Genomic DNA, 13,005 nt, shown 5'->3' with positions numbered 1-13,005 from the left:
CAGCTATTCAGGTATAGCCATAAATAAGTGCGATTCTGCTCTAGTATATTCACTGCTGCAACTCCTGTTATTTCACTGTCATCACACTCAAATGGTGGAATCAACTTCCCCATAGAAGTTAACATTGTAAACAAATGCAATAAATCTTTTTTTTAAATGGAATAGATTATTGAACTTTTAGACAAATCAAATAAATGTTACATATGTGTTTTTGTTGAATATCATATCTGATACATCAACACTATCTCACGACCAATTCGTACGAATTTGACGCATGATTAAAAAGTGTCTAATTCGTTCTAATTCGTACGACCTCACTCGTACTAATTCCTACAATTTGTCTAAACCCACGTAATGGTTAGGTTTAGGGGCGGGGTCAGGGGTAGGTCATTCGTACGAATTCATATGAATTGGTCAATTCGTAAAATATGTACGATTTAGCAAAATCGTATTAATTCGTACGTGTGAGGTCATATGAATTGTTACGAATTAGCCACTTTTTAATCATTCGTCGAATTCGTACGACTTGGTCGTGAGATCGGGTTGGATACATCCGTCTTTTTTGGCTATATAGAATAATATGGAGCTCACACTCGGAGGAAAAAAAACTAAAATTTGCAATTTGGTGCAGCTGTTGATATTTATATGACCATTTGACAGCTTGTAATGTAAATCATTGAGATCTTTTTAATAGTATAGCAGACCTTACATGTAATGCATATAAAGTCAATCGTCACTTTATATCTCCCAATTAAATGTCTTAGTAGGATGACATTTAAATGCTTAGCTCCATATCAAAAGCTACTCTCCATGCTTTGTTTCATACACTAATGAGAACGTTCTTTGTTCAACCGGTTGTGAAGCATGTGGGGCAAACACGCCAATAACTTGGATTAAATAACCACAGACGATGATGTCATTGGACTCGCACTTGTGAGAGGCTAGACGAGACATACAGTAGACAAGCCTTCAGGTTTCTTTATCTTCAGAGACTGCAATGTGTGTGCTTCTGCTCTCTCTATTCATCTGTTATGAGTTAGGCTGTTAGTTAGGGTGCAGTATTTTCTGATAGAAAAGAAAAAAAAAACTCATCATGTCCCACTTTATCAGGAGATGCGCGCCTCCCTGTTCACAACCTATCCCTGACTATGACTTGCATGAGTTCTGCTTTCAGCGCTTGAGGGAAGAGCAAGCTGCTCTTGCGTTTGAGGAAAGCAAGTGTGAGCACTGTGAGTTGTTTTCCATCAAAGAGCTTTTCCAAGGGCAAGCCCCCACATTAAGACAGTGGGGTTTGGGGGTTGATCTGACTGAGGAGCGAGAGATGGGACCTTCTCTTTCTTTCGTGCTCTCTCCGTGCTCTCTCTCTTGAGCCCGCTTCCAGAGTGTGCCTTGGTGTTTCTTCGGCCCGGCAGAGGATGCCGCCTCTCTTGCTTCTGCTGAGATGGAGTTTGAGAGTGCCACCTCTGTGCACTCGGAGTTACTCGAGATAGTGACTCATGCAGTGGCCAGATTACAACTGGACTGACCACAGAAGCAGGAGACACCAAAGCACTCAAACTTAGATGAAAGATTTCTGTCCGGTGGCCAGGGGAGAGTGACAGTCTCTATCACCATGATGAGTTAACTCGTTTATGGAGAAACCTGTATTCCTCCCCTGTCTTTGTGCCCTTGACATCGACTTATTCGACTATCGCGGGTGCAAACACGTGTGGTTATATGATGATGCTCCAGGTGGAAGAGATGCTCGCAGGCTATCTGTCCCCTTGAAGTGCAGAACAACATCCATGCTGGTGGGGAAGTCGTATTAGGCAGCGGGTCAGGTTGGTGCTCCCTTGTACACTATGGTAGTGTTACTAGGCATACCAGGCTGACCTGCTGAAGGATTTACGCATCAGGCTATTCTCAGGGTATTTGTGGCCACCATTTTGGCTTGACATGTACTGGTAGGCGGGGTTCCAATGGGGGAACACCCTCTGATTGCTCGCTTCATTTATGGAGATAGAGGCCTCCATTCAGAGCAAAAGTATCCTCATGGGACTTAGCCGTAGATCTTAAGGGACTGGTCGGGACCCCTTTTGATATTTAGATATTTAAAATTGCTATGCCCTTACGTCCATAACACTGACCCGCTGTGGAGTTGCCAGTTTTGGCAGTCTTTCCAGCTAGTAATACCGAATGTGCTCTTGGATGGTTATACATGATGGGCTAATGTCGAAAAATAACTTAAAAGCAAGTCAAATTTGTAGTTTTCTTTTGTCTCATTCAGACTACAGAAACGTGACCCGTAAATGACTCGCAATCTTAGCGTGGATATATCAGATAAAGGTCTGCAAAGCGATGACATAAGTGCATTTCACCATGTCACGACTTGATAAACCACTGAAACGATTTTGATAACCTTGAATCTTGTGTTACTTTAACGTGTGATGTGGTTATCTTTTCCTAGCTGCAGTATATAAAAAAAACACTGTTGCCCTTTGTATTATATCTATACCACAAATTTCATTTCTCGTGCTATATATATGGCAAAAATGTTTTTGCGCATGCATATGCGCATTGTAAATCTCTTGAGTAGGATTATGGGTGTGGAGTGCGTGCATATTGCATGCCAAAAAGTGTGTATCATATGCACGTGAAAACTGTAGGCCTATCATATGCACGCAAAAACGTCTCGGTTACGTATGTAACCCTCGTTCCCTGAGTAGGGAACGGAGACGTTACGTCAGAAGTGACGGAGATTGGGGGTTTCGCATAGAAAGCCAATCCTCTTCGAGTATTTAAACACGAGCCAATGGCATGCAATGCCTTGGGGCTGCGGAATTTTGCATAGCGTACTCCGCCCTACTCCGTGAGTATAAAAGGAGGAAGTGAACGCAACCGCAGTATGTCTTCGCTGAGGAGCCAAGACTGAACTCGGCATCTACCCAGCGATACAGCAGAAGTGGCAGGGAGACGTAACGTCTCCGTTCCCTACTCAGGGAACGAGGGTTACATACGTAACCGAGACGTTCCCTTTCGTAGTCACTTCGAGTTACGTCAGAAGTGACGGAGATTGGGGGTCTGTGCCATCACGCCAACTTCAGGCTGTCTTCCAGTGCCCTGCGAAAGTCTGAACCCCCGAGCCTTACCTGTTTTCCTTAGGGGATCCGACTTAGACACAGGATTACCATGGTACACTGGGAAACATATCCCGAAGGGGACATGCTACCAGCTGCCTACCGAAGGGAGGACTTACGAATACACATATGGCCACATAGGAACACATATGGAATCACTGGAGCACCAACCGCAGGTGGCTACTAATTTCAGCTCCAGGGGTGGCAGATGGCTTGCCAAGGGAAGACACATGCTCAGAGAGGCTTCCAGTGGATAATACACATGAGACGGTTACCAAGGGGGAACCGTACGCATGGAGGCACCTAGCCAGCATCCAGAGCCACAGCAGTGGTGCCCGCATCGTCGGTGCTGGAGGACTCAAGGCTTCAATGGAAGAACTGAGGAAATATCGCACTTATCCAGTCCGGGGAGTGGAGTGGCGAGCAAGCGAAGACACCTGAGCGGATCCAGAACTGGCCGAAACGAGTACGTGAGAGGATACCGGCTCAATTCGCAGATTAGAGAATCTGGCGAAGGTGTTGGGTGTCGCCCAGCCTGCAGCTCTGCAGATGTCTGTTAGCGAGGCGCCGTGCGCTAAAGCCCAAGAGGAGGCCACACTCCGAGTGGAATGGGCCGTCACACCAAGGGGGCACGGAAGGCCTTGCTGCTGGTAAGACAAAGCAATGGCATCCACAATCCAGTGGGACAGCCGTTGCTTTGAGAGAGCCCTTCCCTTCTGGCTCCCTCCATGACAGACAAAGAGCTGGTCTGAGGTCCTGAAACACTGCGTTCTGTCGACATAGGTGCGGAGAGCACGTACCGGACAGAGCAGTGCCAAGGCTGGGTCTGCCTCCTCCGGGGGCAGCGCTTGCAGGTTCACCACCTGGTCCCGGAAGGGAGTGGTGGGAACCTTGGGCACATATCCAGGCCGGGGTCTCAGGATCACGTGAGAGTAAGCCGGCCCGAACTCCAGGCACGCTTCGTCAACGGAGAATGCGTGCAGGTCCCCCACCCTCTTGATGGAGGCCAATGCAACCAGGAGTGCTGTCTTCATGGACAGAAACTTTAACTCTACCGATTGCAAAGGCTCAAAGGGATGCCTCTGCAGAGCACTTAAAACTACCGAGAGGTCCCAAGAGGGTACGAGGGGAGGACGAGGCGGATGCAGCCTCCTCGCTCCCCTCAGGAACCTGATGACCAGGTCGTGCTTCCCTAAGGACTTACCTTCCACTGCTTCATGAGAAGCGGCAATGGCCGCGACGTAAACCTTAAGGGTGGAGGGCGACAGCCTGCGCTCCAACCCTTCTTGCAGGAAGGAAAGCACGACACTGATCGAACATCTCCGGGGGTCTTCTCCGCGAGAAGAGCACCAATTGACGAAGAGGTTCCACTTCAACGCATAAAGGTGTCTCGTGGACGACGCTCTTGCGGAAGTGATGGTTGCCGCCACCGCAGGTGGCAGCGAACTCAAACCTGCCTCGTGCCGTCCAGGAGCCACACGTGCAGCCTCCAAAGATCGGGACGAGGGTGCCACAGAGTGCCCCGTCTCTGAGAGAGTAGGTCTTGTCTCAGCGGAATAGGCCCAGGAGGTGCTGTCGCGAGGAGCAAGAGATCGGAGAACCACGTCTTGGTGGGCCAGTAGGGGGCTACCAGCAAGACCTGCTCCTCGTCCTCCTTGATCTTGCACAACACCCGTGCAAGGAGGCTCACTGGGGGAAACGCATACTTGCGTGGGCCCCGTGGCCAGCTGTGCGCCAGCGCATCCGAGCCTAGAGTGCCGCGGGTCAGAGAATAAAACTGGGCGCAGTGGGACGAGTCCCGAGAGGCGAACAGGTCTATCTGTGCCTCCCCGAGCTCGTCCCAAATCAGCTGGACCGACTGGGGATGGAGTCGCCATTCGCCGGAGATGGGGCGGACCCGGGACAGCTCGTCGGCTGCCCAGTTCCGGTCTCCAGGAATGTAAACTGCACGAAGGGACCTCAGGTGCTTCTGACTCCATATCAAGAGGTGGCGGGCGAGCTGCGACAACTGGCGTGAGCGTAGACCCCCCTGGTGGTTGATGTACGCTACTGCCGTAGTGTTGTCTGAGCGGACAAGCACATGCTGGCCCTTGAGCAACGCTCGGAAGCGGTGTAGGGCGAGCCGTACTGCCAACAGCTCGAGGCAATTGATGTGCATGAGGCGCTGGGCTCCTGTCCAGGAACTGGCGGCTGCATGCCCATTGCACATGGCACCCCAACCCGTGGTAGATGCATCCGTGGAGACAACGAGACGCCTGGAAACTCGCTGAATAGGGACGCCGGTCCGTAAGAAGCTGAGGTTCGACCACGGGAAGAAGGTTCGGCGGCACGCTGGAGTCACTGGAACTCGGAGCGAGCCGCAATGCCATGCCCACCTCGGGACTCGATCGCGAAGCCACAGCTGAAGCGGTCTCATATGAAGCAAACCGAGCGGCGTTGCCGCGGCCGCGGATGCCATATGCCCTAGGAGCCTCTGAAATAGTTTCAGTGGAACCGCACTCTTGCCCTCGAACTGTCGAAGACAAGTCAGCAGTGAGTGTGCGCGCTCGTTCGTGAGCTGCGCGGACATGGCGACCGAGTCTATCTCCATGCCGAGAAAAGAGATCCTCTGCACGGGGCAAAGTTTGCTCTTTTCCCGGTTGACCCGAAGGCCCAAACGGGCTAGGTGCCGGAGCACCAAGTCTCTGTGTTCGCAAAGCTGAGCTCGAGAGTGTGCTAGTATCAGCCAGTCGTCGAGATAATTCAGGATGCGAACCCCGTGTTCGCGAAGGGGAACAAGGGCTGCCTCGACGATCTTCGTGAAGACGCGAGGGGACAGAGCTAACCCGAATGGGAGAACGGCGTACTGATATGCCTGGCCCTCGAAGGCAAACCGAAGAAACGGTCTGTGTCGAGGTAAGATGGACACATGGAAGTACGCGTCCTTCAGGTCGATCGCTGCAAACCAATCCTGATACCGAACCCATTCGAAAATGCGTTTGGCCGTGAGCATTTTGAACGGTAGTCGATGGAGAGAACGGTTCAAAATGCGCAGGTCCAGGATCGGTCGTAACCCACCGGTCTTCTTGGGGACAATGAAGTAGGGGCTGTAAAACCCGGACTCCACCTCGGCTGGAGGGACCGTCTCGATTGCACCCTTCGCCAGCAGGGTCGCAATCTCCGCTCTGAGGAGTGGGGCATTGCCACCAACTATCGTGGAGCGAACTCCCCTGAAGCGGGGAGGAGACCGTGCGAACTGAATCGCGTAGCCGAATCTGATCGTTCTGATGACCCAGCGGGATATCCCGGGAAGCACTAGCCAGGCTTCCAGGAAGTGAGCCAACGGGGACATGTGAACCACAGACGTCCCCCCGGAGGGGCAGCGTGGCGGGTCGACTGGCACGCGTGCAGGGATGACCCCGCTCGGATGCGTCGAAGCCCGCTCCCCGACGGAAGGGACCAGGGAAAGCGGAGCGTTCCACGGGGGTCCGTTCCGCCGGGGGTCTGGCGACAGAGGGGGAAGGGATTGGCGTAGCCCGGGGACGACACTCGCACCCTTCCGCACCCTCAGAGACAGAGAGGAATGTGTGGGCTGACGCACTGGAACGTTGAGCGCACTCATTCCAGTCTGTGGGCTCAGTGATGATGTCAAGTCTTTCTTAACCAACTCAGGGCGCTGCCCACCGGTGGGCGAGCAGCGGAAACTGAAAACGAAAGATTTTCCCCCCGGCCCTCCACCGGGGGCAGGAGGGGGCCTGCTCCCGCCTCCTGGGGAAAAACTCAACTCCATCACTGAGCAGCCCGTATCAGGATCATCGCTTACCTGGCGTTTAGCGGGGTGTGCGGCCTGAGGGGGCTGTGACGCCTGCCGGCGGCCTCCTCCACGCCGTGGCCCGGATGAAGGCTGCTGCTGGGGCGGGGCGGGAGGCAGGGGAGCCGCGGGGGGGCGTCCTCGGCGGCGAGCAGCGGGAGGCATCTGTGCCGACGACTGGGTGGAGGCAGCAGCTGGTCGTCGGGGCAGAACATGTTTGATTGCCTCCGTCTGCTCCTGGGCAGTGGAGACTGCTGGGCAAGAGTTCTCGACTGCACCGCCAAAAAAGGCCAACCTGGGAGAGAAGGGCGTCGAGCAGACGAATCCGCTCAGCGCTCCGAGTGTCTGCCAGGTTGACGCTCCTGGACCACACTAGTGGCCATCACCTGACCAACGGCGCGAGCGGCCACTTTCGTTGCCCTTTTGGAGAGCAAGGTCAGTGGCGGACCGCAAATCTTCGAATGCCGTTGGATCAGTCCCGCCCTCGAGCATATCTCTGAGCATCTGCGCTTGCACAGTGCTCATCGCATGCAAAGCGGAGGCCGCCCGTCCCGCCGCTCTATAGGAACGCGCCGCCATGGCAGACGAGAACCTACAGGCTTTGGATGGGTGCCTAGGAGGACCACGGAGGAGGCGCCCTGTGGACACAGCTGTATCGCAACAGAACGCTCCAGCGGGGGCATCCCAGTGCACCCACGGGCGGCCCCCCCATCGAGGGGGGAAAGGCGGGGGAGAGATCGCGCTCTCGAGTGGACAGAGGAGTCCCCCAAGAGCGCGATAACTCCGCATGCAGCTCGGGGAAAAAAAGGCAATGGAGTTGGCCGTGGCCTTGCGGCAGCAGCTTTGTCCAAAAACCAATTATCCCTCCGTGAGAGATCGGGGGAGAATGGAGGATGCCACTCTAACCCAATACTCCCAGCGGCTTGAGACAGCATGCCGTCAGCTCGGGATCCGACACGGGCAGCGCTGGCTCTCCCGAAGGGGGCAGTGCAGCCGCATCCTCATCTCCCGAGGACTGTAGCCCACCTAGTGATGCTGCGATCGACATCACATCATCATCTGGAGCGCTGCTCGAAGCAGCCGGTACCACTGAAGAGGCAGCCGACTGAATCGAACTAACGCTCGCTGGCTCACGCACTGAGGCGGGAGGTGTGGCCCGAGAAATCGTCGGGGCTTTATGCCACACCGTCACCGTTAATTCGCCGGGTCCCCGGTCGACGGGCCCCCTTTCGTGAAGGAAGCCGATCGAGTAAGGGGGACCGGGGCTCTCACTCTAGTGAGATTTTTTTTTTTTTTTTTTATATATAAAAATATATATTGTATATATAAAATATAATTTTTTATATATATATATATATATATATATATATATATATATCTTTTTTTTTTTTTTTAACCTAAGTGTGGAGATGGTCATGTCCCCATAGCAGGAACATGAGTCATCCACGAACGCTGCTGCCGCATGCTGAATGCCCAGGCATACAGAGCAGCGATCGCGACCATCAGATGACGACAGAAATCGACCGCATCCAGAAGAACACGGGCGAACCGTCTTTAAAAAGACGTGCCGCGTGTAGCTCTTTTACAGAGAGGAGGAAATTCACTCTTTCAGCGCTGAGGCGACCAGGGAGAAGCGCAAAGTCTGGCAGACCACTGCACAGATCGCAGGCAATGCAGAAACTCGCTGGGTACCGCCGTCACACCAACACTGAAGAGGACGCTCGTCTCGAAGAGTCTTGTAATAGCTTTCAGGAGTGAAGAGGTTCTCTTGGCTCCGAAGCGAAAACATACTGCGGTTGCGTTCACTTCCTCCTTTTATACTCACGGAGTAGGGCGGAGTACGCTATGCAAATTTCCGCAGCCCCAAGGCATTGCATGCCATTGGCTCGTGTTTAAATACTCGAAGAGGATTGGCTTTCTATGCGAAACCCCCAATCTCCGTCACTTCTGACGTAACTCGAAGTGACTACGAAAGGGAACTATTTTTGCCGTATAAATGGCACAAGAAATTAAATTTGTGGTATAGATACACGCTTTAATGAGAGCGGGCTGGTTAGGCAGACAGATAGAGAGAGATGCACTTCAACTTTACTGTTTTTTGCTGACATCAAACTTGGAAAGGAGAGAACACAAGTCTGCCTGATCGCTGTTCCCGTAATTCACTCACATGGTGTTTTTCTCTCTGTCTCTCTTTCCGTGACCAGAATAATAGTTCCGCTTACAGTAGTTATCTCATCGATGTGGTAAACTTTGATTGACGCGCTTTGACACAAGGGGGAGGCGGGGCCTTGAGTAATTTGCGGGGCCATACGCATCTTGCATTGTGTGCGTGTAGGGAGGATCGGCTCTGGTTACGCATGTAACCTGGTTCCCTGAGAAGGAAACAAGACACATTGTCTACAGTATTTGCCATTCTTCACGGATGCCTGCAGAGCTTCTGCAGACAAATAGACCATGGGGATTCTGTGACGTTCTGGGCCTTTTGTTGTTTTCTTGATTGAATCATAAAAGAGGACCTTTTCAGAATTATACTAAAACAAATTATAAAAAAAAGAATAATAAATCAGAGGACAGAAGGCCTGTTGAAGACTGCTTATAACAGGCTTCAAAGTATGGTACCTTAGAAATGTATGTATCAACTATGTGTCACGACTTGGTCTTTTCTGATGGTCTTGATGAACGTTTTGGTTTGCTCTCTATGAGGGAACTTCGAGCTGCGTCTAAACACTGTGGGAACACCCCTGTGTGAGTGCGTCATGAAGCATGTATGAAATCAGTCCAATGGCGAGACGGAACGTGACGGAGGCCAAGAAACTATAAAGCACAACAAAAACACAAGAGCGACGGCTTCTGAGTCTTCAGCAAGCACCCTGTGTGTGAATATATCAGTCTGTGTCTCAAAGTGTTTTTCTCTGTCCTTAGTATTATCTAGGCAGGAGTTTTTCACATTTAAAAAAATGATAATATATATATATATATATATATATATATATATATATATATATATATTATGATGGCGAGCAAACAGCAGTTCAGAAATTGTGTTCATCCCTGCCCACGCAACATCACGGGTGGGGACACTCACGATCTGTGTGTTGTTTGTATGGGAGTGCAGCATGCCCAGTCAGCTCTCAAGGGAGCTGATTGTGAGCATTGCGAGCGTGTGTCAATGAAAACGCTCGACTCCAAATTAGCCCTCTTCGAGGAGAGTGGTTCGTTCTGCGCTCCCCGCGGTTCGGGTCCGGCTGCTGCCGAGGCACAGCGAAGGCTTTAATCGTAGGGTTCGCAGATGGATCTATCAGCGGGGATTAAGACGGGCTCTGCCCTATCTCAGCCCTTACCTGGTAGATCCAGCGCTTCAGATCCGGGTTTGGAAGCACACGCTGCGTTTTTTTCTGCCCGGGCTTAGGTACCATAACTCCAGCTATCCAGTTCTGAGGATATCCATCCAATTCTCATCCATCCAAGTTGGATGAGAGATTTTGGGCATCTCGGGCTTCACCTCCACGTAGGTGTCTGCCGCTCTGAAGACCGAAGACCAGTTTCGTACTGAATATTCACACAACAGACATCTATAAAGTATATTCAAATATTTCTGAGGCAAAGATTTATGGCTATGGGGCGATGCCTAAGGCTGAGGAAGTGTTGGCGAGCCACCTTTCTCCTGACATGGCATCGTCCTTCAAGACACCAGCATTGCCCACCAAGCCATTAAGAAACACCACGGCTTTGGTGGGCAAACCTTACTCAGCGGCAGGACAGGCAGCATCTTGTTTACATACAATGCCGATTCTTCAAGCTTTTCAAGCCGATTTGTTGAAAGACATTAGCGAGGGGGAGGAAATAAGGGATGATGTGATAAGAGAGTTACGTCAGGCAGCCGATCTCTCTCTCTATGCCACCAAGGAGAAGGCCAGATCAGTAGGCGATTCTATGGCAGCCCTGGTGGCCACGGAAAGGCACTTATGGTTGAATTTATCCAATATGAAGGAAAAAGAAAAATCTTTCCTTCTGGACGCCCCGCTTTCGATTGCTGGCCTCTTCTGTGACTCTGTAAATACGGTCATTGAGAGGTTTCAGGAAGAAAAAAAACAGGCGGCGATGCTCCGGATGTTCCTCCCCCTCCGGGTGCTTGTCCCTGGGGCTGCTTGGCGGGAGCAGCCCCAGCCGTCGAGTAGCTCCTCGCACAGGACGCAACAGAAACGGAGCTTTGCATCTTGTGCTCCTCCCCAGCAAGACTGAGCCGAGACGCAGTGCTCTCAGACGAGGTCCACCAGGGGCAAGGCCGATCTGAGGACGGTTATTGCCGCCAGGAAGGCTTCGTCGAAGAAGAAGCCCTGACGCCAGACACGTCAGGGTGCTGAGGGTGGTCCCCACCAAGAGAGAAAGGTGTTTGGCGCAGTACACAGTGCCTTTTCTCTCTTGGTGCCCTCAGGGGCCCGTTCTGCCAAACCTGCCAGCGTGCCGGGACATAGAAGATCCCAGCGAGCGCTTTCCCAAGGGACGCTCGCTCACTCCAAGTAGCGGTGTAGAGCGGTTAGACCAGTTGTTTCGTGCTGGTGCGCCGTTACAGGGCACTGTGTCTGCCACTCAAAATATTCCAAAGGCCAGTCTTGAGAGACTGGTACCCTTACTAGAATTTTTGGTGGAGTGAAAAAGCCTTCCAAATTGATCTCAGTGGGCCCTGCAGACTATCGAGCACAGGTACGCGGTTCAGTTCAGATCACGCCTGCCTCGCTTCAGAGGGGTTCTGCCCACAGTGGTGGACCCCGAGCAAGCTCTGGTTATGGAACAGGAGGTGAAAACTCTGCTGCTGAAGGGGGCTATAGAACGAGCTATATCAACAGCGAGTTGGGTCATTACAGCCTATATTTTATCGTTCCAAGAAAGGATGGGGGGTGACGTCCAATTTTACATCTGCACCTATTAAATCGCTTAGTAGGGAACTCAAATTCAAAATACTTACTCTCAAGCAGATCGTGCAGGCTCTCAAGCAGGCTTTCCTCCTCCCTAGACCGGGATATGTTCCCAAGGTACAAACCAATGTGGTCAGGCCTTGTATTGCAGGCTTTCCGTCCTCCTCCCTTTCTGACGTCGGACCCAGAGAAACTAAATCTGCACTGCCCTGTTAGGGCCCTAGATGCGTATGTCCATAGAGCTGCCCTGTGGAGAAAGACTGAACAACTATTCGTTTGTTTTTGACCCCCTAGGAAGGGCTGTCCTGCATCTAAGCAGAGGTTGAGCAAGTGGGTGGTTGAGGCCATCTCAGTTGCCACTTTTCTGCCGGTCAGCCTTCTCCTTTGACTGTCCGGGCTCATTCAACCAGGAGTATGGCTGCCTCCAAGGCTATCCTGTCAGAAGTATCTGTCCAAGACATTTGTGATGCGGCAGGATGGTCCTCACCACACACATTCATCAAGTTTTATTATCTTGACTTCAGGTGCTTTCGTCCGAATGTGCGCTCTGACTTCAGACGACGGACACTTGCTCGTATGGTGACGTTGCGTTCCCACAGCGTTTACACGCAGCTTGAAGTTCCCTGATAGGGAACGTCTCTGGTTACTTATGTAACCTTAGTTCCCTGAAGGGAACGAGACGCTGTGTGTCTATGCCATACTCCCAGCATGCCCGTGAGCACTTGGTTCAGTCTTATCAGAAGCTGTTGGCTAGTGTTTTTGGGGTGCTTTTTAGTTTCCTGGTCGATGACGTCACCCGCCTATGATGTTCCGTCTCGCCATTGGACTGATTTCATACGTGCTTCATGACGCACTCAACCAGGGGTGTTCCCACAGCATTTACACGCAGCGTCTCGTTCCCTTCGGGGAACTAAGGTTACATACAGTATGTAACCAGAGACGTTCATGTTCCATGTCTGTCATGTGATTCCCTGTTTGTTATGTGATCCTGATGCCATGTCTTGTCATTGGTTAATTGTCTGTTCATTGTTCACAGGTGTCCCTTGTCTTGTCATTAGTCTGTGTATTTAAGCCCTCATGTTTGTCATGTGTCTTTGTCAAGTATTTTTTTTCCTGTAACAACTGTTGTGTAAGTCTTTGTCCAGGATTTTATTTCATGCCACATCATACTTTTGTTTTATGT

The 13,005-nt window shown here is 51.6% G+C and overlaps 1 protein-coding gene across 21 annotated transcripts in view; it reads right to left on the bottom strand.

Annotated features, from left to right (window-relative positions):
• kcnt1b (potassium sodium-activated channel subfamily T member 1b) overlaps positions 1–13,005 on the bottom strand; it is a 129,475-nt gene that overhangs the window by 70,494 nt on the left and 45,976 nt on the right. The window lies entirely within an intron of this gene.

Source organism: Pimephales promelas, chromosome 4, assembly GCF_988280905.1.
Source record: "Pimephales promelas chromosome 4, fPimPro1.hap1.1, whole genome shotgun sequence".
Classification (NCBI taxonomy): domain Eukaryota; kingdom Metazoa; phylum Chordata; class Actinopteri; order Cypriniformes; family Leuciscidae; genus Pimephales; species Pimephales promelas.
This window is presented reverse-complemented; position numbering and strand designations above follow the sequence as displayed.